Source organism: Phyllobates terribilis, unplaced genomic scaffold (genome assembly GCF_046119375.1).
Source record: "Phyllobates terribilis strain yellow unplaced genomic scaffold, ASM4611937v1 Scaffold_1__5_contigs__length_1240528914, whole genome shotgun sequence".
NCBI lineage: Eukaryota > Metazoa > Chordata > Amphibia > Anura > Dendrobatidae > Phyllobates > Phyllobates terribilis.
This window is the reverse complement of record NW_027362761.1, coordinates 578,273,824-578,300,828: the sequence shown is the minus strand read 5'-3', so window position 1 is coordinate 578,300,828 and position 27,005 is coordinate 578,273,824. Positions and strand designations below refer to the sequence as shown.

Below are 27,005 nucleotides of genomic sequence, written 5' to 3'. Positions count from 1 at the left end.
AAACAACACATGTACATTAGCAACAATGAACAGACTCGGACCCTATCTTTTGTAGTGAAGCATCTAATAAGCGTGTGCAGAGATCTTTGTGAAGTGAGGAGGAGCTGTGACCGCCTATTGTGAGTGGTAGATTTTGTGTAATCAGCTGTGTACAGAGGTGTTACCTCTCATTGTAAACCTGCCTCTGCTGATAAGGAGCCTCCTGAAAACTGTTCTTGAAAGGACAAGGAGTACAGGTCAAAAAAAAAACAAGGTGGCCAGTGTGAAAATTGCAAGATTACTATTTTTTAAAAAAAAATAAGGATCTTAATATGAAAAAAAACAAAAATCTGATTTAAACAATAGGTCATTTTCTGATGACAGATTCCCTTTACGTCCTGGAAAAAAAACTTATTGCTGTTTTTTTTTTTTTTTTACTTTTGAATATCTAAATGTAGTTAGTTCTGAATTATCTGAATGCTTCATTAGACTTTCTGTGAGAACTGTAATTTTGGACCTATTGGTTGTCTCCCTCATTTTCCCTTTAATATATATTACTAAACATAGCTGAATAAATTTTTGTAATTGAGAGCGGGTAAAATATAGGCCATCCCAACCATTTTGAATTTCTCTAATTTATCTAACATGAAGATAAATCAACTTTTTCAAATTTTGTCAGTTATGCAAATCAATGAATCTCCATGGTAACAGACAACAAACAAACCACTTGTAGTCTGATCCTCCAGTCATACTCTCATCAACATATCCCGTGCTTCTTTCTACAAATATACCAAATGTGTTTTTAGGAAGAAGTAGGCGACAGCCGATGGAAGAGGAGATTGACTGCAGGGTCAGACTACAAGGGGTTTGTTTGTTGTCTGTTACCATGCATCCGCAAAACTGCCAGAGACACAAAAAAGGAAATCTTCAATGTCTACTGTTTCCATGAACGTTCGATGCCAGAAACATCTGATGTCTCCTTATCTTCTTGAAAACAAAACAAATGGGAATTAAAATTTTAACTACCCAATCCTTATCTCCCCTGACCTCATCTGTATGGGGAGGGTGAGGAGACAACCATATACATCAGATGGTGGTCCAGTCTCAGCCAAAAGACCATTTTATGGAAAAGTCCAACTAAGTTGTACAGTCACCCAAATTGAGTTATGTTTAGCATGTATCACTTTAAAGCGGTATTCCCAGTATTTAAAGTTATCCCTATCCATAAGTTGGGGCAGAACTTACTCATTGCTGGTGTCCGGCCTCTCGAATTCCCAGCGATCCCAAGAACTGAATTCTAAGAATGGGACTGTACAGAATGTATGCCTGAGATCCACTCAATTCATTGTCTCTGGGACTGCTGAAAATAGTGCGGTGCTGCACTCTGCTTTCTCGGGCAGTCCCATAGACAGTGACTAGAGCGGAGCTCGGGCATGTGCACCTCTGCTTCATTCAGGACGAGGCTCAGCAGGTCCCGATTCTCCATATCCAGAGCTCTGCTTTTGGGAACACTTGGAGTTCCAGTGGTCGAACCCCGTGTGAATATTAAGTTGTTCTCCATTATATTTTTCATTTCTCTGAATCTCCATTTTAGGGCCCACGCACGCTGCTAATACTGTGGCTTTTCTTTGTGCTCAGCAGAAATAGGGCTTTCAAAGAAGTGCCTCCAACTATAGTATGCAGAGTTTTATTTCTTTAGGATTTTGTACAAATCCGACAATAAAAATTGTCATCCCCCATTAGACTCTGTATGTACACAGGTATAAACTTCTCAGCGCATTGCTTCTAGAGCAGAATATTTCTGAATACACAGAGTCTGATAGACACAGGGCATTATATCTGGATATCTACTGTAGAAGTATTGTAGCCTCGGGGCCTGTACGGGAGCGGTGTAGACCCCCGGTGCCTACATGGGAGCGGAGTTGCTGCCAGTGACTGCATAGGTTAGGTGTAGCCCCCGGTGTCTTTCTAGGGGCAGTGTAGCCCCCCGGTGCCTGCGTAGGTGCAGTGTAGCCCCCCAGTTCCTGTGTAGGATCCATGTAGCCCTGATGCCTGCATAGGTGCAGTGTAGCCCCCCGATGCCTGCATAGGTGCAGTGTAGCCCCCCGGTGTCTGCATAGGAGCTATATTGGCTCTATGCCCGTGTGCATGAGCCCTTAGGAGAAAAGACTTGAGTCTTCACATGAAAAGAGCTCGCTATCATCCATCTGAGTAATTGCTAATTGGTTGTCTTTATGGTAATGCACATCTGCTGGGCGCTCTGGGAGCTTTTTTCTGGTTACTTGAAACGTCTTTGATGTAAAAATACTTTGAGGTGTGAGCCAGAGAGATGTGAATAATGTTATTAGACAGGGAAACTTCCTGTAAGGCACACGAATTGTGATGACAGATCTACGATGTTCATTTCCTATGATGCCCATCGTGTACGTTTTGGATCTGTAGACCTATGTCAGAAGCCTTTTTGTGTACGGATTTCCTGTATTGTTCTTTGGATTATCTAGGAGAGGAGTCGGTGACCCCAATAATTGGTGTAATGTCCGGTTGGTTAGGAATAATAACTCGGCTCTTCGTGGTCTACAATTTGCCTTTAGAACTTGAAACGCTTGGTCGTACTCAGCATCTGCAGGCACCGGGAATGCTAACACGTTACGATAGTTCCAGACGTGCATAGTCAGCAAAATGAGAGAGAAGTCAACAGTATAGATCAGGATGCCTGGATACAGACTTGTTGGAGGTTCTAGATATTGGCTTCTGTTATGCACCTTCAACTTCTGGTCTGGGCTCCACTCCCTTCCCCTGTCACTGTTGCCCTTTGCTGTGCTCCACGTCGGGCTTCACAAGTTGCCCAGGACTTTTAAGGTTCACTTAGAAACACCTGAGGTTATCATCCAAGGCCTTTTAAGATCCATTTAAAAACATTTTAGGTGTCTGAGTATTGATACTGTAACGTGTTCATTCTCCTTCGATTTGAAGATTGCCACGGTCCAGTTTCTTCTGTTGCCATCATCTCCTCAGACACCTGTAATATCTATAATTTCCATCAGCTGCATTTTTGACCTTCTGGTTAACGCATCGTTTGCTGTAAGCATCACAAACTGTTATTAGAGACTCTTCTCATTATGCTGCAATCTGCTATGGATTCTCCTACCTACATCATGCTTCAGACCTGCTGTTTTCCTCTTCATCTGACCTCCTGGTTTTGTAGCTGCTGGTGCCTCCTGCCTCACTTGTTTATCTGGTTTCCACCATAGCCTGTTGTCCAGGCTTTTACTGTTCTACGTGGCTTTCATCCTGATGTTCCAACTTCCTGGGTCCATGCTTCCACCCTACTTTTGGCTTCTCGTATCCACCTCACCAGATGAGACTTACTGGTGGATAAAAGAAGGTTTGGGAAAGAAGGCATGTAAGCATGATTTAGGAAAGAAAGCGAGAAGGTGTAAGTCACAAGGGGCCCTAGTGGTGTGTATATAGCACTTGATCTTCAACATTTTTGGAAACTTAGTGGTTAGTGTTTGCATATATGTTTGCCTATAGGGTTTGTACTTTTGTGTCCTGTCTGAATGGCGTGCTGGTTGAGCATGGAAACCACTGGTCTTCAATTCTTGATCCATGGGATTGCTGGCGATAACCTGGTACAGCGTGACTGATATTGTCTACTCTGTCCACAACTCCTTAGTCCTGTGAATCTTTCCCAATGCTTGCATCATCTCTGCTTCCTGGGCATGCGCAATGAAGCTGGATACAAGGTCCCTCATCTTATCAGCGCATGGGTGAGATTTACAGGACCGAGGAGATGATGTGAGCCGTTCAGATCATGTTAATCACACCCGGTGAGAGGGGGCACAATTGCAGCAACTGAGATCGGACTAGTCTGGGTAAGTAGACATCCCACTAGACTAGTCCTGCTTAATTTGCTGACTGCTAGCACCACTATACTACTTGATTTTGCAGGGATAAGGACCATTTCATGGACCATCAAAAAATATTATTTTAATGCAAGAAGGCTCTAAAACGTAAGGATATGTTCACACTGAGTTTTGGAGCAGAAACTTATCGGAAACCCTCCAAGTCCTCCTTGAAAACTTGTAGTTTCTGCTCCAATAATTTTGCAAAAAGTCTCGTCTTAGTGTGAACACACCCTGATGGTGGTTTTATTAAAGTATTTAGAGTCAAGACAGGTCCCCTTTAGATAGCTGGATAAGGGCTGCGAGAAGACCACGTTTCTCTGGTCACCAGTCAACTATATATGGCAGCGACGGCCATCGATATAGATAAGTGCATGGTACACGATGGTAAGGCAGTCCGCAGCCCGCTGATTCTTCTATTCCCATGACCTCCCAGTTTTATCGATGACCCTTTATTTCACTTCCAACTTTCCATTGATTTATGATCTATCGGAGAAGATACAGACGGTTCTCGCCCCCCCAATCCTCTATATCCGCAGTCTACATATAGACTCTCCATGAAATCTAATCCCCTCCATCCGTCCCGTGTCACGTTTACGAGCTTTATCCAAATAACGACAGGTGGATTATAAAAACTTCACTTTCAACAGATACGGCCGCTAATGAAGTGACACCAGATTGCTAATTTTATACATCAGACGCACGAGCCCTGATTTTATGAAGGAGACCCCCGCCTCCTGAACTATGCCTAGATGTCAGAAGCTGAAACATATAAGCAGTTTCCTAAATTACAAAATGACAACAAGCAGAAATATTAGAAATATAATTAAAATACAAAGTACATGAAACCATTATAGCACTACTCCTAAAAATAATCTTTAGGGATCATTCACACGTCGGTGATTTTTCTTGTACGCGAAAAACGGTCCTAGTTTCATCAGCTTTTTTGATGAGTGTCACCAGGGTTTGGGCAGTGACCGCTTTTATCATCGGAGTTTGGTCCAAGTTTAAAAAGTTTTTCTCGGATGAAAAAGAAAACTGATGGAGATTTCTCAAGTTTTTCCTAACAAACAGTTCGCGAAAAATGCACAGCGCATGGATGGCATTTGAGTGCTGTCTGACTTTTTTTTCACAAATCCATAGACTAGCATTGATGAGTTTGATCCAACACTCGGATCAATATCAGACAAGTCTCTGTGCTTCCTCGGTCAGAGGAAAAAAATCAGACTTGTGAGCTACCCCATAGACTATCATAGGTTAGTGCACTATCCGTTAAAAATAAAGCCCTAACTCTGGTCCCCCGGGCTATTTTAGACTTCTGTATATATTTCCTGTCTTTTCAGGAACAGTTTTCATCACGCTCCTTGTCATCAGAGACAGGATTACGAGGACAGGTAACACCTCTATACACAGATGATAACACAGGATCCACCAATCACAATATGCGATGTCACAGTCGACCCTGCTCCCCTTCCCTTTGCACATGTTCGCTAGATGCTTTAATACAAAAGATAGTCTGTGTTGTGGCTATGTACATGTGTTGTTTCCTTAAACAACAGTAAGTTAGAGTCTAGAAAAGCTCCAGTATCCAGTATAAAAATTGCAAGATTTCTATTTTTTTTAATTTTTAATACAGATTATCATTTGGGGAAAAAATAACATTGACAAAAATGTTAAGTACATTTCACACAAAAAAAATCTGATTTAAACAATAGGTTATAGCTTGATGAAACTTCACTTTTAAAGAGATTGTCTAAAATGTGAGCCAAATTAGAAGGGAGGATCGGCCATCGCCTGATGTATTCCCCTGTAGCGCTCCTGCAGGGGAGATGTAGTATTACATGACGGTCATTCAGAGTGTAAATCTCTGCGCTGACTCCTAAAGGGGCGCCCTGAATGGGGTGAACCCTCCTTGTTTTTGATGTTTATATGGTTCAATAGGTGGTATAAATCAGGGACTACCGCTTTCCAGCGCCAAAAATAAATGTTTTCCTCCAGTTCCCGTCTGCGGATTGTTATTCTTTCGGCATTATCGTGATACATGTTGTGTGATTTATCAGACTCGGATAGTTGTAGAAATATTAATGGTTCTACATCTGAGATAACGTCGTTCTTGGCCTTTTCACATCAGTTTCCCCCCCATCTCTATATTTCATCCTCCGCGGTTATTAATAAGGTAACGCTCCTTCCTGCTGAAGCCGCCGAGGGTTGAAACTGGAGCTCGGAGCTGGGATTTTGCTCATTATAAGTTAAACCATCGAAGCCTGAAATACTTTATCATTCTCAATCAGTTTCCTGACGGCTCCTTGGCAGTTGGACAGATTTCCTGTGTGTAAAACATAAAAAGGAATTAACTACAGTAGGTGTATAACCGACGCGCGTCATGCCGCATCGTGGACATGGGAAATTCTGCATGTATTCCTATAGGGAAATTATTAAATATTGGAAATTCTATTTAATAACATCAGGGTCTGACCTCCTAAATGGTTCTTCTGGATGAAGGGGCAAAAAGTCCCACAGACAAATCCAAAATCTTGTACAAATCCTTCCCAGAAGAGCAGCAGCCATTATATCTGCAGAGGGGCCGACTCCGTATTAATGTCTATGGATTTAAAATGGGGGGTCAAAAAAGTTCCTGAAGGGGAATGTGGAGGGGGCACTCAGGGACCCTGCATTCAGTATAGGTGGATTTTTTTTTTCCCAGTTATAGCGCCACCCTGGTGTGTGGATTGCTTCTGGTATTGCAATTTTATTTCGTTTATTTCAGAGGAGGCAAGGATTAAAATCCACCCCAAGGACAAAAGTGGGGAGGTTTCGAGAAAGAAAGTAGAAGGTTTTTTTTTTATTATTATAAAAAAGAAAAAACTTTGATGGACTGTGGGGACCCCCACCGATCTCATGAACAGAGTTCTGAAATGTTCAGACGGAAGAGAGCTCTGTTCATTCTCAATAAGACTGCCGGAGTCTGAGTTAGCGTGCAGCGCTCACCTTTTTCCATATTACAGTCTTAATTAAAAAAAAAACATAATTATTAATCTTTCAATTTTTACTCCTTCCACTGGGGCTTTCTTAGTTTCATATTTCCTTTCCTTTCAGGAAGAGTTTCCAGCAGGCTCCTTATCATCAGAGTCAGGATTACCACACCTCTATATACAGCTGATAATACAGGATCCACCAATCCCAATAGGCAATGTCACGGTTGACCCTTTTCCTCCTCCCTTCCCTTTGCATGCGCTCATTAGACACTTTAATACAAAAGATCGGGTCAGGGTCCGTCTATTGTTTCTAATGTACATGTGTTGTTTCCTGAAACAACATAGTCTAAATAATCCCCAGTGGCCAGTGTGAAATTTGCAAGACTTCTATTTTTTTATTTTTAATCTAAATTGGAATATGTAAAAAAATACATAAAAAGCTGATTTAAACAATAGATGATTGTCTGATATATTTCCTTTAGATCGGCCACATTTCCCTTTCCTCAATAAATATGCTAAAGCGTAAGACTGCACGTATACCCTATAGCCAGCTTTAATTATTTTTCAGATTTAAAGATCCTCCCCTGCAGCAATCATAGTGCAGCTCTGCTAGAAAGAGAACATCTGATAACTGTAACAGAACCAACCCTCCTGCAGTATCTCTCCGTTCTCTACGGTTGAATCATTTGGGTTTAGTTCAGAGATGAAGCTGACATCTCATGAGCTCATGTTGCACCTAATTACACACAACTTTGAACATAATCTTGGCTGTTTTTTGGGAATTGTACGTCTCTGTCATCCCCTCATGTTGGTGTGACGACCCCCCCCACATGTAGTCTGGCCGGTAAAAGCAGCCGTTCTCTAAAATCAAGCAAAGCGTTGATGTCTCACTGTGTGATGTGGTTAATTCTTGGCCTCGGATGCCCAATGAGGGGGGGGGAGAATAATATGTGACCTCTGAGACCCCCCTACAGTGCCAGTCCGTGCTTCATAAAGTGAAAGTATGTATATTTTTTTAACAAAATGCACTTTTTTTCTATGCTGCTATTTTATGTAGTTATATAAATATGTGGTTGTGGTGCTAAAACCCTGCGTAAAAGCTGTAGAAAAATACTTAAGCGACATTCACATTTTGCAGCTTTTTTTTTCCATTTATTTTTTAAACCGTGATCGAGATAAAATCCGTATGATTTTTGGCGCAATTTTTCAAAACCGTGGTAAAAAAAAAAGTTGCTGCAACAAAATGCGCCCGTGACTGTAAAGATGCTCCAACATTGTACTTTTAACATTGGCGCGTGTAACAACAATGCAGCCATAACTCCCCAAAAAAATTCCTCTTATCATAATTTCTCCCTGTAAACCTTTTTTTTTAGCCTGGAAGTGAGCAGCCGTCCTTTTATGTTATCGATTAGCTGGGGTCTCGGCGCTCAAAATGCCGCCAATCAAAACATCTCTGATATTTGAAAAGTTTTCTGAAAGTTTTCTGACAGTGAAGTTAAACTTTCAAGGAACATTTTCGGTTCCACAAGGGGTTAATAAGTGTTCTCATTCCCTGTGATCTCCTCTATAATGTGGAATGTTTGGGTAACAAATGAAAGGAAATAAGTGGAAGTGAAGGCTACTTGAGGAAATGCGCTCTTTGATTAGGGTATAATTATGAACAAAAGGACCGGAGAGAGCGTGTAGCCCCTGCCCGAATCATTGGATGTGACCGCACGGGTGCTGAGCAAAATTCAGCATTTCCCTCTAAAATAAAAAATATCTCCAGCAATTAAATATCCAAGTTATTCTCTGGTTTTTAGTTTATTCTGATGTTCCCAAGATATATCTATAGCTAAGCGACAACCAATACAGCGACTGCAATTCCTCTAAAAGTTGTCAGCCGCTTTCCCAAACACCTGCAGTCTTGTGATTTTTTTTTTTGGAGGAGCTCAAAAACAAATTTTCAAGTAGAAACGGCTTTAATAAAACGCTATTTTTTTGGAAGAGTTTTTCTTTTCTGAAAGCGTTTCCTAAAGCAGTTTTTAAGAGTTTTGGAAGAGTTTTTTCTTTTTTTATTATTACTAAAACTTTTTTTTTTTTTTTTTTACTGCCTTTTAATTGGACAGTGCCTAGTTTGGAGCAAATTTTATGAGGAGTCACTTCAGTGACATGGGCTTTATGGGCATTTTTCAACACCTCTTCAGGAGACAAAAAAAGCTTTCCAGTTCTCGAAGCCGTTTTCTTGGAGGATTTTTGACCATTTCTGTTCCATAATTGGTTATGTTCACACGTGGTATTTTTGCATCATTTTTTTTTCCGGAGCCAAAACCTTTCCGCAGTAAAAATGCGTATAAAATGCAGCTATTTGTTGAGTTTTGGTGCAGATTACATGTATGATTTGTCTACAATGTAGGTTGATAAAGTTAGTTATATTCATCAAAAACGCTGCGAATAACGCAGCACTAATGTTTCAGAAGTTTCTCATTACTTTCAATGGGTAAAAAACGCTGCAAGAAGTGACATGCTGCAGATTTTCAAAAAAACGCTGCAATGCTCAAATTCGATCAGGAAGAAAAAAAGTTCCTTGTGCCTGAGATTTCTGAAATCTCATAGCTTTTATTGGTACAGAAAAAGGGTTGCAAAAACTCCACGTGTGAACATAGTTTAAAACGCTTCAAAAAACTGAGTGTGAACAAAGCCTAAGATGAACTTCAAAAAGTGGCTAATGGAGGACGTTCCTAAAATTAGTCGATTTAACTAGAATTTCCATATTTATCAGAATAGACCTTTACTATTAGATAAAAAAGAAAGGCGTCTGAAGTCCGGCGATGGCTGTGATCCGCCCTTTGAGTTTTTGCGGCTCCAGTCGAGGCCTGGGCTGTATGATAAGGATGGCGCTCCGCAGCGCTGTCGTCTCGCAGCCCGGAGTCCTGGTGTCTAAAGCCGCTTTGAAGTGTCGAGTGGCCACTAATTGCTGCTCTCTATCACATTGCACAAAGCGATGAAACGTCTCGGCAGCTGCACTCGCACAGCGCCTGATAATAGCCGGCCCTTCTGTCCATGTACTTAACAACTGAATTAAATTGATCTCTGATGCTATTTTGGCAACTGAGTCATTCTTGTGTTTTGAAAACCTCTTTATTTTACTTAGAACTTTTTTAACGTTTGGCATTGATCAGTAATCCCCGTTTGATTCAAAGCTATAAAGCTAAAAGAAGTAACTAAAGACTGAACATGTGCACAGCAGTGCCGTTTTTACATTGCTGTGCATTATGTTCATTTTTTTTTTTTCTGGAGGTTTTCAGGGGGCTTCCTGGCGGAATCTGTCTGAAAAAGACGTATACACATACCGAAAGGGTAAGTAACGGAATGTTAGTTTCAAAAGTTTCTCATTTAATGTAAATTATTTTTTTCAGAATATCAGGTGCTTTGCTGCAGAAATAACCCCATACAGATGAACAGAAAAGAATTTCAGTTCTAGTAATTTCAGCAATATACCTGCCATGTATTATCCTGACAGATCCAGTGGAGCTGCGGCCCAGTCACTAGGAGCTTGCTATCTTACTTTACATTTGTTTCCCTACCCCATATTTTCTACTCTGTCATAACAAGAGACTGTCTGCATCAGTGCTGATACTGCAGTAATCACAGGACTTTATTAACAACCAAGTTCCCTCTCGTTGCCCATAAACAGCTTGTATTTTACCATGAGGCACATGTAAGTCATAAAGTGCCTTGAAGGGTTATCTCCCCCAATATAAAGTTATCAACTATCCATTGGACAGAGGATAGCTAGTTTATCTCTGTAACACTGACCTCTGGTACTCACAGTGATCCCGAGATCAGGGCTCTGCAACCCTTTGCTGGATGCTACCCCTGGGCGTGCTCGTCCTCTACCCCTGGACGTGCTCGTCCCCTACCCCTGAGCGTGCTCGTCCTCTACCCCTGGGCGTGCTCGTCCTCTACCCCTGGGCGTGCTCGTCCTCTACCCCTGGGCGTGCTCGTCCTCTACCCCTGGGCGTGCTCGTCCTCTACCCCTGGGCGTGCTCGTCCTCTACCCCTGGGCGTGCTCGTCCTCTACCCCTGGGCGTGCTCGTCCTCTACCCCTGGGCGTGCTCGTCCTCTACCCCTGGGCGTGCTCGTCCTCTACCCCTGGGCGTGCTCGTCCTCAAAACAAAAGGAAGCAGATGTGACCAAGTCAGTTATAAATATAATATTCTTATTGAAGAATATTAAGATATAAAACCATTTTAAATATATTTTATTTATGGAGAAGTGAACTACAGGTTCAAGAAAATACTCAATACGGGGTTCCAACAATAGTCCAATACAATGGATGATGTTCAAAACTTCATCTAGTCATCAGAACAAAAAATAATCACGGGACATTGTAAAAATTCAGGGATAATCCCTCAGTAAATGTGAGATGTACAGTATATACTAAAAACCCAGTGTGGTCTGAGTTAGTACTGCAATAATCAATGATCAATCAGAAATACTATCCCCATATAGATAACCTGGACAGTAAGAGTAGTGGATATCTTAATTGCCTAATCTGTAATATCCCGAGCTGTCCTTTTTTTGCCTTTTTTATTTCCTGGAGAGATTGACACCTTTTTTTTTTTGGTTTTGCACTGTAACGATATTTAAGTGAATGCACCTAAGCTGCAATACCACATACAACCATCGGACAAGTGTGGTGCTGTTACATTAGAAAAAGTTTTTTTTTTATGATTTTTTTTTTAAAATCTCAGACACCCCCTTTACAGCAATACCTCCCCTGCTCCCATATTATTGCACAACCAGGCCTTTTTTTTCCCTCAATATCACTTCTGCAAGCAATTAAACTAATTGCCTATATAATCTCTACTTGGCCAAATCCCGCAAAACGTATTCACTTTGTTGGAAAAAGTGTTTCCGGATGGAATAATTGTGCACACACAAGTGAGCGAGCAGAAGAATGAGCTCATGAAAAATCCACTACATATCATACAGCCCAATCCAATACTAATGTTTTTACAGGATTTTATGATTCACTGGTGAAACATGCGACATGTGCCCGGGGGCAGAGCCAGGCCGGTGGGTGATTGTATGGACTAGTACTGTATCACATCTCTATAGAATTAATCATAATTATATTTCTATAGCACCAACACATACCAAGAGGAGCTTACAATCTATTAGGAAATATGGGGGACACAAAAAGTAAAAAGTGGTAATAAATGGGGGCTTTAAACTAAAGTGCTACTGAGTGCTTGAAGGATGTGGGAACAGATGATGGAAGGATTAGTTTCCAAGGAGAATGTAGGAAGGAAAAATAGGGAATACTTGAATTGGGGAGAAAACTGTGGATGCTGGAAATTACCTTGATTGTCTGGGGTAGTGCATTCCAGAATCTGGCGCAGCACGAGAGAAGTCCTGGAGAAGTGCACAGAAAATATTTTCCTGGTGTAGATGAGATTTTTTTTTTCTTGTGTCATCTGTTTCGCTGGTGCTGTATTACGCTGCTGTTTTTTTCTTAAATCTGCGCAGAAAATCCTTAGTGAATATGCACTGTATTTACCGTTTGTTAGGATAAAACAACAGAAAAACCACACAAGAAGAATTCTCTGCCATAATAGAGAACAAATCTGGAAATTTGTTAGAAAGCTTTTAATGCAGCGACAAAACAATGAGAAAATGTCGTCTATGAACAAGTGGTCTTAAAGGGGTTTTCCAGCGAAAAAAAAAATAAAAAATAGTAGTTAGATCTGCTTAAATTAGCAAGTTATCCATCTTGACATCATAACATAATTGACATCTGAAAGGCGCCTGTTCTTCAGCTTGGATGCAGGTTCTCTTCCGGTTTATGTCTAACTCAGGACATCATTTCCTGTGGTGGCTCCTGGCCAGAACTGTGTGTGAAGGGGGATGGCTGACGCTCACTTCAGAACCTTTGTCAGCAGCTCCAGTAATATGCCAGTGACGGAAATGATGTCTTGTATTGGACAAAACAGAAGAGAACCCCCACATGGTAATAGTGCCCCTTCTGTGCCTCCACATGGTAATAGTGCCCCTTCTGTGCCTCCACATGGTAATAGTGCCCCTTCTGTGCCTCCACATGGTAATAGTGCCCCTTCTGTGCCTCCACATGGTAATAGTGCCCCTTCTGTGCCTCCACATGGTAATAGTGCCCCTTCTGTGCCTCCACATGGTAATATGGCCCCTTCTTTGGCTCCACATGGTAATATTGCCTCTTCTGGGCCTCCACATGGTAATATTGCCTCTTCTGGGCTTCCACATGGTAATATTGCATCTTCTGGGCCTCCACATGGTAATATTACATCTTCTGGGCCTCCACATGGTAATATTGCCTGTAATATTGTCTCTTCTGGGCCTCCACATGGTAATGTTGCCCCCTTTGTGGCTCCACATGGTAATAGTGCCCCTTCTGTGGCTCCACATGGTAATAGTGCCCCTTCTGTGGCTCCACATGGTAATATTGCATCTTCTGTGCCTCCACATTGTAATGGTGCCCCGTCTGTGCCTCCAAATAATAATGCTCTTTGTGCTCTCACATAGTAATGTTCCCCATTTGTGTCTCCCACGGAATACCCTTCTTTGCTCCCTTTGCGCCATTTAGAAAACAAAAGCTTCAGCTTGTCATCCTTCTCCCTTCAGCCTCTGCCCAGCACAGACTGGAGGATGACTTCTATCCTCCTGCTAGCATGGGGGATGTGATGACGTGACGTTATCACTCTTTCTGACTGACACATTGTGCTCCAGACGTCTGGCTGACCTAAGAACTAAAGCAAAGTGCTGGAGGACGAAGCCAATCAGTTGCATGCTCTTCTATACTGCCCTTATTCCGGGAGATTTGCCAAATTCCCAGAAAAACAGTTTTTTTTCTGACTACCGGGAGCCTCCTGGGCATTCTAGTCGACTTGTCGTGTATTAATTTGGGGTACCTTTCAGACCTGATTTTTATTAGTACATTGCATAACTTACTAAGTAAAGAGAACCGGTCAACAGAATCCTGCTGCGAGATTCACGGGCAACATGAATCAGACCTGCCTGCGTTACAATCGCGGATATGCAGCATTACAGAGAAAACGTACTTTGAATAGTCAGCCAGGGGCTATGTGTCTCGGATGACTAGTCCGCGGGCAGTCCCGAAGTACTACTTCTGTCCTTATGAATGTGCATAAGGAGAAGCCTGTCAGTCATGGCAGCAGGGCGGAGGGAAACTGCTGGGGACTACCCTATGGACTAGTCATCTAAGACACATAGTCCCAGACCAGCTGTTCACAGTATGTACTCTCTGAAATAAGACAGCATAAAAGTAAAACATACACGGCACCACTAACATGGCCAGCGTCTGGTTCATGCCGCTGATGGCTCGGAGATCTGATGACTGGCTACCTAACTACATTTTTTTAACTTGAGCGATGCACATTGCTCCTTCTACCGGTGCTGGGTATAGCACCCCGACTCCTTCAAACAGGCAACTAGCAGGGATGCCATGAGATCTCCACAAATTTGATATTATTGGCGTTTCTTAAAGATTTTATTATTTATTTTATTTAACGGTCTTCAGCTTAATCTCGAGCCATGGCGACTTGATGGATGAACGCTCTGTAGGAAGATCGATCTTATGCAAGTCTAGATAGGTCCATCAGGGTCTTCTCCGCCATTTTCTTGATTGTATCAAGCCATTGGGTTGCTGGTCTACATCTTCTCTTTGTTCCTTCTATTCTTCCGACCATGATGTCCTTCTCCAGTCATTGCTCTCTTCGTATGATGTGCCCAAACGTAGCTTGGTGATCCTTCAATGAACACATGTGGATTTACCTGCGTTCAATAGATTGCAACATTTTGGATGCAGCAAAAATTTGCGTCCAAAGCGCTGCTACGTCTGAATTATGGGCACAAAGCCTAAAATAAAAAAAATAAAAAAATAAAAAATTGCATGGGCTCCCTCGTCATTTTTATAACCAGCAGAGGGAAAGCCGACCGCTGGGGGCTGATATTACTGGCCGTGGAACGGCCCGGCCGTTAGCCAAAAATGTTCCCTGGCTATTAATATCAGCCCACAGCTGTCTAGTTTAGCCTTTACTGGCTAGATTACAGGGGGACCCTAGAAAACAAATTGACGTGGGGTCCCCCTATAAAATCTAGCCAGCAAAGGCTAAACTAGACAGCTGCGGGCTGATATTAATAGCCAGGAAAGGGGCCATGGATACTAGCCCCCTCCCCAGCTATTAATATCACCCCTCAGCAATCCCAGAAATGGCGCATAAGATGCGCCAAATCTGGCGCTTAGCCTCGTTCTTCCACACTGCCCTGTAGTGGTGGCAGGGGGTAATGGGGTTGGGGTTCACACCAGCCTTGTATTGGCAGCTGACGTAAAGCCCAGGTTAGTAATGGAGGGCGTCTCTAAGACACCCCAATTACTAACCGCGTGGTAAAATGGTTGCCGCTTTTTCAGTAAAAGACACGGCCAGAATAAAGTATTTTAATAAAATAAAAAACACACACTGTTCTACAATTTTTTTTTATTACCCGCCTTGGCAAAGCCCTCGATCTGAAAAAAAAAGCGTGAAAAAACAAACAACAATATTACTCACCTGTCCGCCGTCAACGACGCAGTCCGCGATCACGACTGTCCCACGACGATCCGGATCATTTCTACAGCTGTGACATCAGAAATCACTAATGTCACAGCTGTAGAATACAGCACTGAAGCCGATCAGCTGCGAGCCCGCGCCCTGCAGTGTAGCGCGAGCCGCCGAAGAGGAAGCATCGCCGAGGAGGACACCGGGGGCTGCCGGACAGGTGAGTATGAAAGTTTTTTTTTTAATATTCACTTTTTTATTCTTTTTTTTTTGTACTAGCGCTGGCACGCGGGCTGGTAAGAGCAGGCTGCTGCTTCTCCCATCCACGCTGCTCTTGCTGTTATCAGCCAGAGCAGCGGTCGGATGAGAGGAGAAGCAGTCTCCTCTCCCAACCCGGGTACCAGACGCGGCGCGATTCGGGTGCGATTTTGCACCTATTGTTTTACATTGAAACGCAGCAAATCTGCATGTATAGATATTCTACCTGCGGGTTTGCTGCAATTCAATGCAAGTCAATGGGCGCGATTTCGCCGCGAAATCGCGCCTGAATTGGTTGTGCTGCAATGATAATCCGCAGCGGAAATTTCCGCATCATGTGCACAGCACATGCGGATTATCAATCCTATTACCAAGCGGTTTTAATGCATTTCCGCAGCGGAAACGCATTAAAACCTCATCGTGTGAACTCAGCCTCAGGGTTCTGACGAGTGCTCTGGATCCTGCTTGGTAAAGCAGCTGTACTGCTTCCCTCTCCAAGGCTCGCTCACCGTTTTTATCAGACCACTGTCCTCATTTCTACAAGTGTCCATATCTCCTGTCTTCTGGTTCGCCAAAACTATAAGCTTCAATTTCCTGTAAAGGGACACGCTTGGTCCCACTAGTGACTCATTTCTTTTACCTAACATGGTGTCTACTATTGCCAGATTGGCTCCAAACCTTCTCCTTTTATGGGCCCTTATCTGCCCTCTGCAGACAGTGTGGTGATATCGCACATCAGAATCAGCAGGGTCTGCCCTCAGCCAGCACCAGGCTCCTCGTCGGCATAGCCAATCCTCCAGACCACCCCTGCATATCTCAACGCAAAGACTTTGTCACGGGTTTACTGTGACAGAGAGGAGCCTGAAGACCACAGCGTCTGAGTTCATGTATTTCTGCATTGAATAGAGGCACTTCTCCCTCTTATTAAATGGTGCGAGTTTCTTTCAGCAGTGTAGGAGTAAAACTGCTCAGCTTTGAGTCTCTGTAGCTTCTGTGACAAAGTCACTGGTAGTGTGTCGGAAGGGAGATATGTTTCATTGAGACTCTTAGCCTCAGTGATGTGAAAACATGGACTTTTCTCCTGTACATTAGGTGCAGAGAGAGTTAACAGGACCACTTTTGTTTACAAGGGAATGTTTTCTAGTGAATGACGAAGTGCAGGGCGAAATGTCATCCACCCTATCTCCAATCCAGGGAGTGTCTGGGCTTTAAATAGCCAGCCCTGACACTCAGGTGTGTTCAGTACCTGGGAAAACATGCTCCAGATTGGAGATAGCACGTGCTGTGCCTAATCCTGAGTGGCCAGACCTTGGCCGAGACACAGACTGTGCTACAAGTTTTGTATTTTGTTTTGTCTCTTAAGCTGAATGGGCTGTGTTTTTTCTTTATGGACTACCGGGTAGTTTATGCCTGCTGAATAAACTAACCCAAAATTTAAAAAGACAGTATCCTGTGTTTACCTCCGCATACAGCCGAGCTTGTCGCCATACCACACTTCCTTCTTGGAAGTTCTCAGCTGTGCAGTATCAGCGACTCCTTTCTACTATAGTCTCTGCTCTGGCAATCTGGATTGCCAGTATTAATTCTTGTACAGCCTGGTGTGAAGTGGCGGATTCGCTGTTTGGTAGAGGTGTTTAAGGAGAGTTGTTCTGTGACTGTTGCTTGGTGTTTTGGTTGTGTGCATAGTCCCTTCCTCTACTATTTTTGTTTACCTTCCTAATCCCTTCAGTGTTTCCCGCTGTTGTCTGTGAGTGCACATTTTGTATGTTCTGTATTTTCATTCATCCCTGTACGTCCTTTCCTTGTTTGTCTGGCTTGTGTATTTGCACACACTATTCCTCCCCACTTCTCTGGGTTGGGGAGGGGACTGATTCAGGATTACAGCAAGGTACGTGGCCCCAGCATCTTCACCATCAGAAGTAACCTGGGAGCAAGGATAGCTAAGGTGTCCCTAGCTTTAGGGACAGGGTAGGAGCCCCTGGTCCTGGGTTATCAGACAACAGTATCATGACACTCTCCTTCCTCTGTGCAGGTTCAGCACCACACACGTAACAGCACCACATTGCACTGTGACCCGTCATCCAGCTGATGTGCAAAACAAAACTATTATAGAGTGCAACATAACACATATACGGCATAACTAATAGTATCCGAGAAGTACTTCAGTAAAAGTAGTCTATCCCTAAAGGATATGTAAATGGTCATCACCTGCATTAAAGGGGTTGTCCACTACTTTATATTCCCCCACCCCTCATGCATCCCCCCTGGGGCCCCTAAGACTTCTTGTAATTACCTTTTGTTGCACATAATGCCTGTGAGCGGCGCTATCACTGGCCGCTCACAGGCATCACGTGACCCCCGGCCGGGGGTCACTATCTTCCTGGTTCCACGGTGGATGCCAGGCTGTGGGCGGGGTTACCCCCCCGCGTCACACCCGGCATCCACCGCTCGCTCTGCCTCTCCCCATTCATTGGGAAACGTGCTTTGAATGCTGGGTGTGACGCGGGGGGTAACCCAGCCCACAACCCAGCAGTCACCGCGGGGTCACGTGATGCCTGTGAGTGGCACGTGATGCCTGTGAGCGGCCACCGATAGCGCCGCTCACAGGCATTATCAGCAACAGAAGGTATGTACAAGTAGTCTTGGGGGCCCCGGGGGGATACATTGGGGGGGGGGGGGGAATAAAGTAGTGGACTTCTTTAAGGGTCATAAAGTTCACCTTCATATATAACACGTTACTCTGTCAGCTAATCCCTGCCGATCATGTTACACATTGACAATATAGATATAGTTTTTGATATAGGTAGTTAAAATTAATCCCTTTGCGACCATAGTATGTAAATATATGGGGTGTATGCAGCCGGCATCTACCTGTAACAGCAACGACCTGGTCTAGCTCCGATTGCTGCTGTTTAACTATTTACATGCTGCTATCAGTCACTGACAGCGACACTCAAATGGTTGGGTTGCATCAGCTCCCATCAGCCCGGTGCATGGCGTGTGCATCAGCTACCGTTGGTTCACCTGCGATGCCCTTGTGGGATGCCAATGGTTTACCTTTGTAGTCTTGGGGGAAACTTTAAGGCTTCTCTCGCTGCCATCTTGGTCCTTTTGGCTGGGCTTTAAATTATTGCAGTATGTACAGCCAGCAATTGCAGATTCAAGTCCTGTAAAGGGAACTTAAAAACTAGAGGAAAAAGAAAAAAAAAAGATAAAAAAAGTAAATAAAAAAATACAGTACAAAAAAAAAAAGAAATTAAAAAGTGAACATATTTGATTTCATTGTGTCTGTATTAGTCCTGTCCATCAAAATATAAAATTATTTAAATCATACATTAAACGCTGAAAATAAAAAGCCATAATTTCTAGCCACCCCAAAATGCAACAAAAAGAGATTACAATGTGGTATGTACCTCCAAAACGATGCCACTGAAAATTTCATCTTGGTGCGCAAAAAAAAAAAAATCAAGCCCTCACCCAACTCTATGGCCTAAAAAATATTAAAGTTTTAACATTCTTTTTTGCAAAGTTTTGAATTGTTTTTAATGTCTAAAATATAGTTAAAAAAAAAAAACTTTTAAGTTTAGTATTTAGTTTTTTGAGTACATTATGTGCTAAAATGACTAGTGTCATTCAAAAATACACTCGTCCTGCAAAAATACAAGCCTTTTGTAGGAAAAAAACGAAAGTGCAAAGACAAAAACATCGCCTGGTCAGGAAGGGGTTAAAAACGGTCCTGATCGAAGAATAATTTCTTATTGGCTTTACGTGGCGGGACCTCCGGAGTAATGAGTTTTTTTTTTTTTTTTTTAATTCTATTCATGTCACAAAGGAAATTAGAAGTGAACTTTTCTCCATTCCACAAGTTACCGTACATAAAGAGACTTAAATTATGTCCAATGAAATAAGCAATTTCTCTTCTCCATCTGGGAACGTTGGTTTTGATCCAGTTCATGTACTTTCGGAAATTCGTTTAGATCTGTAATTTTCCAGTTCTGACCGTATTTTTTTTTCTCTCGCTTTGATGTGGTCAACGGTCCTAATAATCCTGGTCGGCTGAATGATGTTCTGCGGTAGATTTTTGTCCCTCTGCTATGTCGGTTGTATTAAACATTTCTATTTCTTTACAAATTTTTACTTTAAAGGCAGAAAATACACAAAAATTTAAAACAAAATAAAATCCCAGCCGTTCCTTCAGTAATTTCCTTTTTTTAAATCCTTTTTTTGTCTCTCATTACATTATTATGGGAAATATATAAATCGTTTCTGTCTGTTCATTATTAAGATTATTTCTTTAGTTTAAAACTGGGAAAAGGGGGTGATTTTATACGTTTATATACACCACTCAAGAAAATGAAGGGAACACTTAAATAGCACAATGTAACTCCAAGTCTATCACACTTCGGTGAAATCAGTCCTTCCAGTTATGAAGCAACACTGATTGTGAATCAATTTCTCCGGCTGTTGTGCAAATGGAAGAGACAAGCGGTAGAAATGATCAGCAATTAGCAAGATAGGGGGTATCTAAATAAAGGAGTGGTTCTGCAGGTGGTGACTGCAGACCATTTCTCTGTTCTCATACTGTCTGGCTGTTGTTTTGGTCACTTTTGCATTTTGTCATTGCTCTCACCCCTAGAGGTACAGTAGCATGAGGCGGTGTCTACAACCCACAGAAGTTGCTCAGGTAGTGCAGCTCATCCAGGATGGCACATCAATGAGAGCTGTGGAAAGAAGGGGGTAGCTTTATCCAGAGCATGGAGCAGATACCAGGAGACAGGCCAGTACACCAGGTGACATGGAGGGGGCCGTAGGAGGGCAACAACCCAGCATCAGGACCACTACATCCTCCTTTGTGCAAGGAGGAACCGGAGGAGCTGCGCCAGAGCACTGCAAAATGACCTCCAGCAGGCCACGAACATCCATGTGTCTGCTCAAACTGTCAGAAACCGACTCCATGAGGGTGGTATGAGGGCCTGACGTCCACAAGTGGGTGTTGTGCTTACAGTCCAATACCATGCAGGGCAATTGGCATTTGCCAGAGAACACTAAGATTGGCAGATTCGACATTGGCGTCCTGTGCTCTTCATGGATGAGAGAAGGTTCACACTGAGCACATGTGACAGATGTGACAGAGTCTGGAGACGCCGTGGAGAGCGATCTGCTGCCTGCAACATCCTTCAGCATGACCGGTTTGGCAGTGGGTCAGTAATGGTGTGGGGTGGCATTTATTTGAAGGGCTGCACAGTCCTCCATGTGCTAGCCAGAGGTAAACTGACTGCCATTAGGTACCGAGATGAGATCCTCAGACCCCATGTGAGACCATATGCTGGTGCGGTCGGCCCTGGGTTCCTCCTAATGCAGAACAATGCCAGGCCTCATGTGGCTGGAGTGTGTCAGCAGTTCCTGCAAGATGAAGACATTGAAGCTATGGACTGGCCGCCCGTTCCCCAGACCTGAATCTGATTGAGCACATCTGGGACATCATGTCTCACTCCATCCACCAACGCCACGTTGCACCACAGACTGTCCAGGAGTTGACTGATGCTTTAATCCAGGTCTAGGCGGAGATCCCTCTGGAGAACATCCGCCTGTCCAGGTGTTGTAGGGAGGTCATACAGGCACATGGAGGCCACACACACTGCTGAGTATCATTTCCTTGTCTTGAGGCATTTCCACTGAAGTTGGATCAGCCTGTAATTTGATTTTCCACTTTAATTTTAAGTATCATTCCAAATCCAGACCTACATGGGATATTAATTTTTGATTTACATTGATCATTTTTATGTTTTATTGTTCCCAATTCGTTCCACTATGTAACGAATAAAGATTTGCAACCGGAATATCTCATTCAGTGGTATCTAGGATGAGGTATTTTAGTGTTCCCATTATTTTTTTTGAGCAGTGTATATTTTTTAACTTTATTTTTTAGTCTCCCTAGGGTACTAACCTGCGATCATTTGATCACTTATACTATATAATGAAGCAAGAAAGTTTGTTTTTTTGGTATTAATAAAGTATTGTTATTTTCTGGTGATCCCTGTGTACATAGCAAGTTTCTGTTTTGATTCTCTTAAACTATATACTGCAGTGTCATAGTATTGCAGTATATAGTATAAATCACTGTCTCCGTTGAAGCTCAGCCTATAGCTTAATAATGAACATAATTGTGGTCATTGGATCTATAAACATTCAATTTTTTAAAAATAGAAAATGATTTAAAAGATGCACTAAATGCCGAGAAAAAAAAAATGTAATCAAAACGCCAAATTTGCAAAAATGCAATAAAAATTTAACAACATGTCATATATACCCCAAAATGGTATAAATAAAAACTACAGCTCAGCTCGCAAAAAAAAATGAGCTCAGACAACTCCATCGACAGAACAATAAAATAAGTTACGGTCTTAGAAAATGGCGACACAAACAAATTTTTATATATATATTTACAAATTTTTTTATTTTATTTCAATTACTTGAAATCTCAAAACAACTATACAAGTTTGGTATCTCCATAATTGTACAGACCTGGAGAATTATGCTGCCAGGTAATTTTTTACCACATATTGAATACCGTAAAAACAAATCCTGAAAAACAATGGCTCAGCTGCAGCTTTTTCACAATTTCACCTCATTTGGCCTTTTTTTTTTTTTAGTTTTTCTGCACATGAAAAAATGAATAGTGTCATTCAAAACTACAACTTGTCCTACGAAAAAATCAATCTCTCGTACCACTATGTTAACTGAAAAAATAAAAAGTTATGGAAGTAGGGGAGGAAAAAATGAAAAATCTCCGTGTAGTGAAGGGCAATTTGCAAAGCAAAATGCACCAGAATTTGACTCAAATTGCCCCATAAAATAGGAATTCGTACTTCGCGCCAAATTTGCTATCAGTTTTATACTTTGTTTACACCTCAGTAAATAGTTTTAAAGGGGTGATGGCTAAAAGAATCATAAAATGTATTATTGGTGTGCACCATTGGCGCAGAAGTAAGAGTAGAGATGTGTCTACCGCGTGTGCGTCAGATGTTTCGTCATCGTGCACCACTCTTATAAGTTTTACACTTTTCACATCTTTCAGGTGTTAACTAATTTTGGCATTTATGACTTGTGAAAAATTGCAAAAAAAGAGAACCCCCCCCCCCACACACACACACACAATTCTAGCATGTGTGAATACAGCCAGTGGCCAGTTTTGGAGGAGCATATTAGGGGCTTATTCATGCCCCCCTATTAGGGTTGGTCCGCGTGATTAAGGATCCGAACTGACATCTTCATGGTTCCTTAGACCTACAGGGACTTTTGTAAAAAGCTCCTTGGAAACTGTCCACAGGAAATCCTACCTGCCATGCAATGCACTGCCTCCCTGTGCCGCACTGACTTGTCTGTTTAGGTTGCTTTAGATATTGCTAATTAAAATGACGACCGATAACGCGTCTTTTTGGTTTTCTATCTTGCATACCCTTCTTGTAATTACAGCAGAAGCAACTTTTTACTGACTTCTGAAAAATCGTCAAGTATTTCATTAATCGTCCTTGTACCCAGCAAAATCTCTGTTCCTTCGTGTCCTTCTCGGCTAAATAACATAATAATCTCTGAAGGCGTCACTTATTTTTACTAAACCAAAACTCAGTTTTAATCCCCTGACCTGGATACTTGGTGTAGGAGTAGAGATGTTGTCCCATGATCCCATTATTAAAGGGGTCGGACGCTTATTTTTAGAAATGTGGGGGAAACAGCTCATTAATCCACTTACTAATATAATGCTATTAATGGATCTGTGCCATGGCCCCTATTGAAAAAGTACAGCCTTCTTCTGTTCTACAGGCTTTTTGGGGCAGTTTGTTGCTTTTTTTGAAGAGTTTTAATTTTTTTTTCTTTTGTTTTTTTTTTACTTCAGTATCAATTTTGGGAAGAATTAATAAGAAGATTATCCAAAGAGTGAACCATTTGTATGTGGACTTTGGAGCAAATCTGCTTTAAAATCCACATTAAAAAAAACTCTTGTGTGAACATACTCTGAATACATTTTGAAAAAACTACTTATTAATTTCAATTAGAAAAAAATGCCTATATATAACGTGGTGCTGTGTTTTTTTAGATGTACTGTAGATAAAGAATCAACATCAGTTCTTGAGGCATTTATGCCAAAAAGAAAATCTCCAAATTTGTCTACTGAAAAAAATTACCCTATATGCAAAAACCTTATTAAAAAAAATGCCCCATACAATAAAAAAAAAAAAAACCTTAAAAAAGATCCTGAAAAACATCAAACAGTTGTTGCCAGAATTCCAGTGTAAAACTGTTTAAAAAGTTTTGCACAACTCAAAGTTTTTAATTCGAGTCCTGTCCAGCTCCACCAGCTTTTTTAAAACTTATGCCACAATGGTCTTTGGCTGCCATATATTTCTGGAGGTGGCGCTTGGCAGATGAAGGTTGTGCCAAATCTGCCGTATCTTACTCAAGTACACGCTTCATTATGAATCTCATACAAACCGCCAGCCTTGATGAATTAGGGGGTCTAAATTTTTTAAGTTTTTTTTTTTGCCGTAAATTTTTCAGACAGAAAAATCCATATAAAAAACTATATGAACAGAGGACATTTATCATTACGCTTGTGTCCAAAAATTTTCTTACAATTAGCAAAATTTCCTTGTTATAACTGCGTTTGCAGAATTCAGATTTATCAATTTTTTTCCACCATTTATTACACCTTTTTAGTCCTTAAACCACAACTTAAAAATGATTCTCAAAAGATGAGTATGTTCGATCTTTTGGAGCGAGGAACAACATACTTGTCGTAAAGTCGCGTTTCCTAGACAGGTCATAGCAGTCTTAGGCCAAATTCAGACAACCGTGTACGGACTGGCCGTAAGTCTCCTGACACAAATTCAACAGTCTCATATAGGTCTATATATCTGTTATGTTCTGGATGGGTTACACTCAGTCATTCCATACATCACGCACCGTGTTCACAGATGTCACATTTGACACATTTGGTTTCATTTTACTTTATTTCACAACCTTTGGCTTGATCTCGAGCTGTGACCACTTGATGGATAAACTCTCTGTAGGAAGATCGATCTTGTACAAGCCTAGATAGGTCCACCAGGGTCTTTTCCGCTGTTATCTTGATAGTATCAAGTCATCAGGTTCCTGGTCTTCCTCTTCGACTTGTTCCTTCTATTCTTCCGACCATGATGTCCTTCTCCAGTGATTTCTCTCTTCGTGTATGATGTGTCCAAAGTAGACAAGTCGTAGCTTGGTGATCCATGCTTAAAGTGACATGTCCGGCTTGATTTGTTCCAAAACTGATTTGTTTCTTCTTCTTGCAATCCATGGTATTGATATCATCCTTCTCCAGCACCACATTTCAAAGGCGTCATTTCTTCTTCTGTCTTGTTTCTTTATGGTCCAGGTTTCGCATCCGTATGTTACTACAGAAAAGACCAGACTATGTACGAGTCGTGTTTTCTTCCCAAGTGAAATGTTCCTTGATTTGAAGACCTTGTCCAGTGACTTTTTTGTTGATTTGCCCATAGCTATTCTCCTATTGATTTCCGGTGGTGTTGCTGCATCTCGAGTGATCATTGATCCAAGTAGGTTGAAGTCCTTCACAACTTCCATTTTGTCGCCGTCCATCTCGAATGTGTCCCGATCTTTCTAAAATTGGGAAGTGTACTACCATAGTTGAAAAGTTTAAAAATTTATCATTATTTGTGCAACATTTGGTTAATATGGTGTACTGGGGTTGATGTGAAAACACTAGAGATTTGGCAAAACAACTCTAATAGAAGTCTCACCTTTCATTGTAATCCTGCCTGTGATGGCGATGAGACTGCTGAGAGGTGATCGCTACAGAACAGAGTTCAGAATTTTTTTGTAGAATATACGTCTCTCCAAACTGCCATTTTTCAACGCGACAACAACAGGCCACATGTTGCTGGTGCTACTGTGAGCAGTCTGCGTAGCCTAGACGTGCCCCCATGGTTGCAGTGTCTCAGGACTTGTCTTCCATTGAGCACATCTGGGACGTCATTGGTCGATGATTACACAAGAGCTGCCAGCAGCAGATCTTGATGATTTGCGAAAGTGCATTCAGCAGCAGAACCTTTCTCAGACGACCATTAATGACTTCAGTGACATCAGCCGAGGCTGGAGGTGCCGGGATCTCTGCACTTGGCTCTGACTCCAGACTGAAAAAATCAAGAAAAATGTTTTTTTTTAATTTCTTCATTATTTGCAGATCAGTGTAACATACCTGGCGGCGTCCTTGCATAGTGGTCCATCTCCCACTGTGCAAGAGCGCGCACTTGATCTCCAGTCCAGTCTGCTAGCCTGGCTTCCCTCCATGCTGTCTGCTTGCCTCTGTTTCTGCTGCTTAAGGGCGGCGCCCGATCACTTCCTGCTTCTTGTAGCTGCTACAGGCACACCCCTTGTGCATCCTCAGCCTATTGCTGTCTGTCACCTGGTATTTAACCCAGCTCCTCCCTGGAATCCATGCCTGAGCATTGTGTTCTGTCAGTTGGCTTCCTGTCACTGATGTGCCAGGTCCTGTCTATGCTTCCTGCCTTGCTTTATCAGTTCCCGTGTCTGAACTGTGTCCTGTCTGAACTATCTTCTTGCCTGTTCCTGTCTGAACACGCTCCTAGCCTGTTCTTTCCGCCTTCTAGGGGCCGCATACCTAGACCCGTTCCTGTATCTTGCCTGTTCCTGTCTGAACACGCTCCTAGCCTTTTCGTTCCGCCTTCTAGGGGCCGCATACCTAGACCCGCTCCTGTATCTTGCTGCTGTGTCTGTTCTTGTCTGAATACTCTCCTAGCCTGTTACCTGTTTTTCTCTATGTCCGTACCTTCCCTTTTCCTGCAGAATCTGATCCCGTACCTAACTCCTACTCCTTGTCCCTGTACTCCCGTTTGTGAGGTTAGAGTCCACTCGCTACTTCATTGCAAGTATCCTGTGTGTACCTGGTTCTGCCTTTCCCTTCCAGTCTGTTCCGTGTGAACAGAGCCCTGTCCCCTCTGCTCTGCCTTGCTCTCCGCTCCGGCGGTTCTTGCCTGCTCTGCCTTGCTCACCGCTCCTGCGGTTTCCGCTCTGCTCTGCCTTGCTCGCTGCTCCGGCAGTCTCGCTCTGCTCTCACCCTTTGCTCGCTGCTCCGGCAGTCTCGCTCTGCTCTCACCCTTTGCTCACTGCTCCGGCAGCCTCGCTCTGCTCTCACCCTTTGCTCGCTGCTCCGGCAGTCTCTCTCTGCTCTGACCCTTTGCTCGCTGCTCCGGCAGTCTCTCTCTGCTCTGACCCTTTGCTCGCTGCTCCGG

The 27,005-nt window shown here is 42.6% G+C and overlaps 1 protein-coding gene and 1 long non-coding RNA gene across 3 annotated transcripts in view; one reads left to right on the top strand and one right to left on the bottom strand.

The window, feature by feature from the left end:
- Window positions 1-27,005, top strand: part of PDZD2 (PDZ domain containing 2) — a 265,174-nt gene that overhangs the window by 29,462 nt on the left and 208,707 nt on the right. The gene's annotated exons all lie outside the window — the stretch shown is intronic.
- LOC141169248 (uncharacterized) lies at window positions 5,884-25,856 on the bottom strand. The gene is made up of 4 exons (XR_012252289.1): window positions 25,494-25,856; window positions 18,751-18,880; window positions 12,207-12,365; window positions 5,884-6,210 (listed from the first exon to the last, which is right to left on the bottom strand). It is a non-coding gene; the product is annotated as an uncharacterized lncRNA (long non-coding RNA).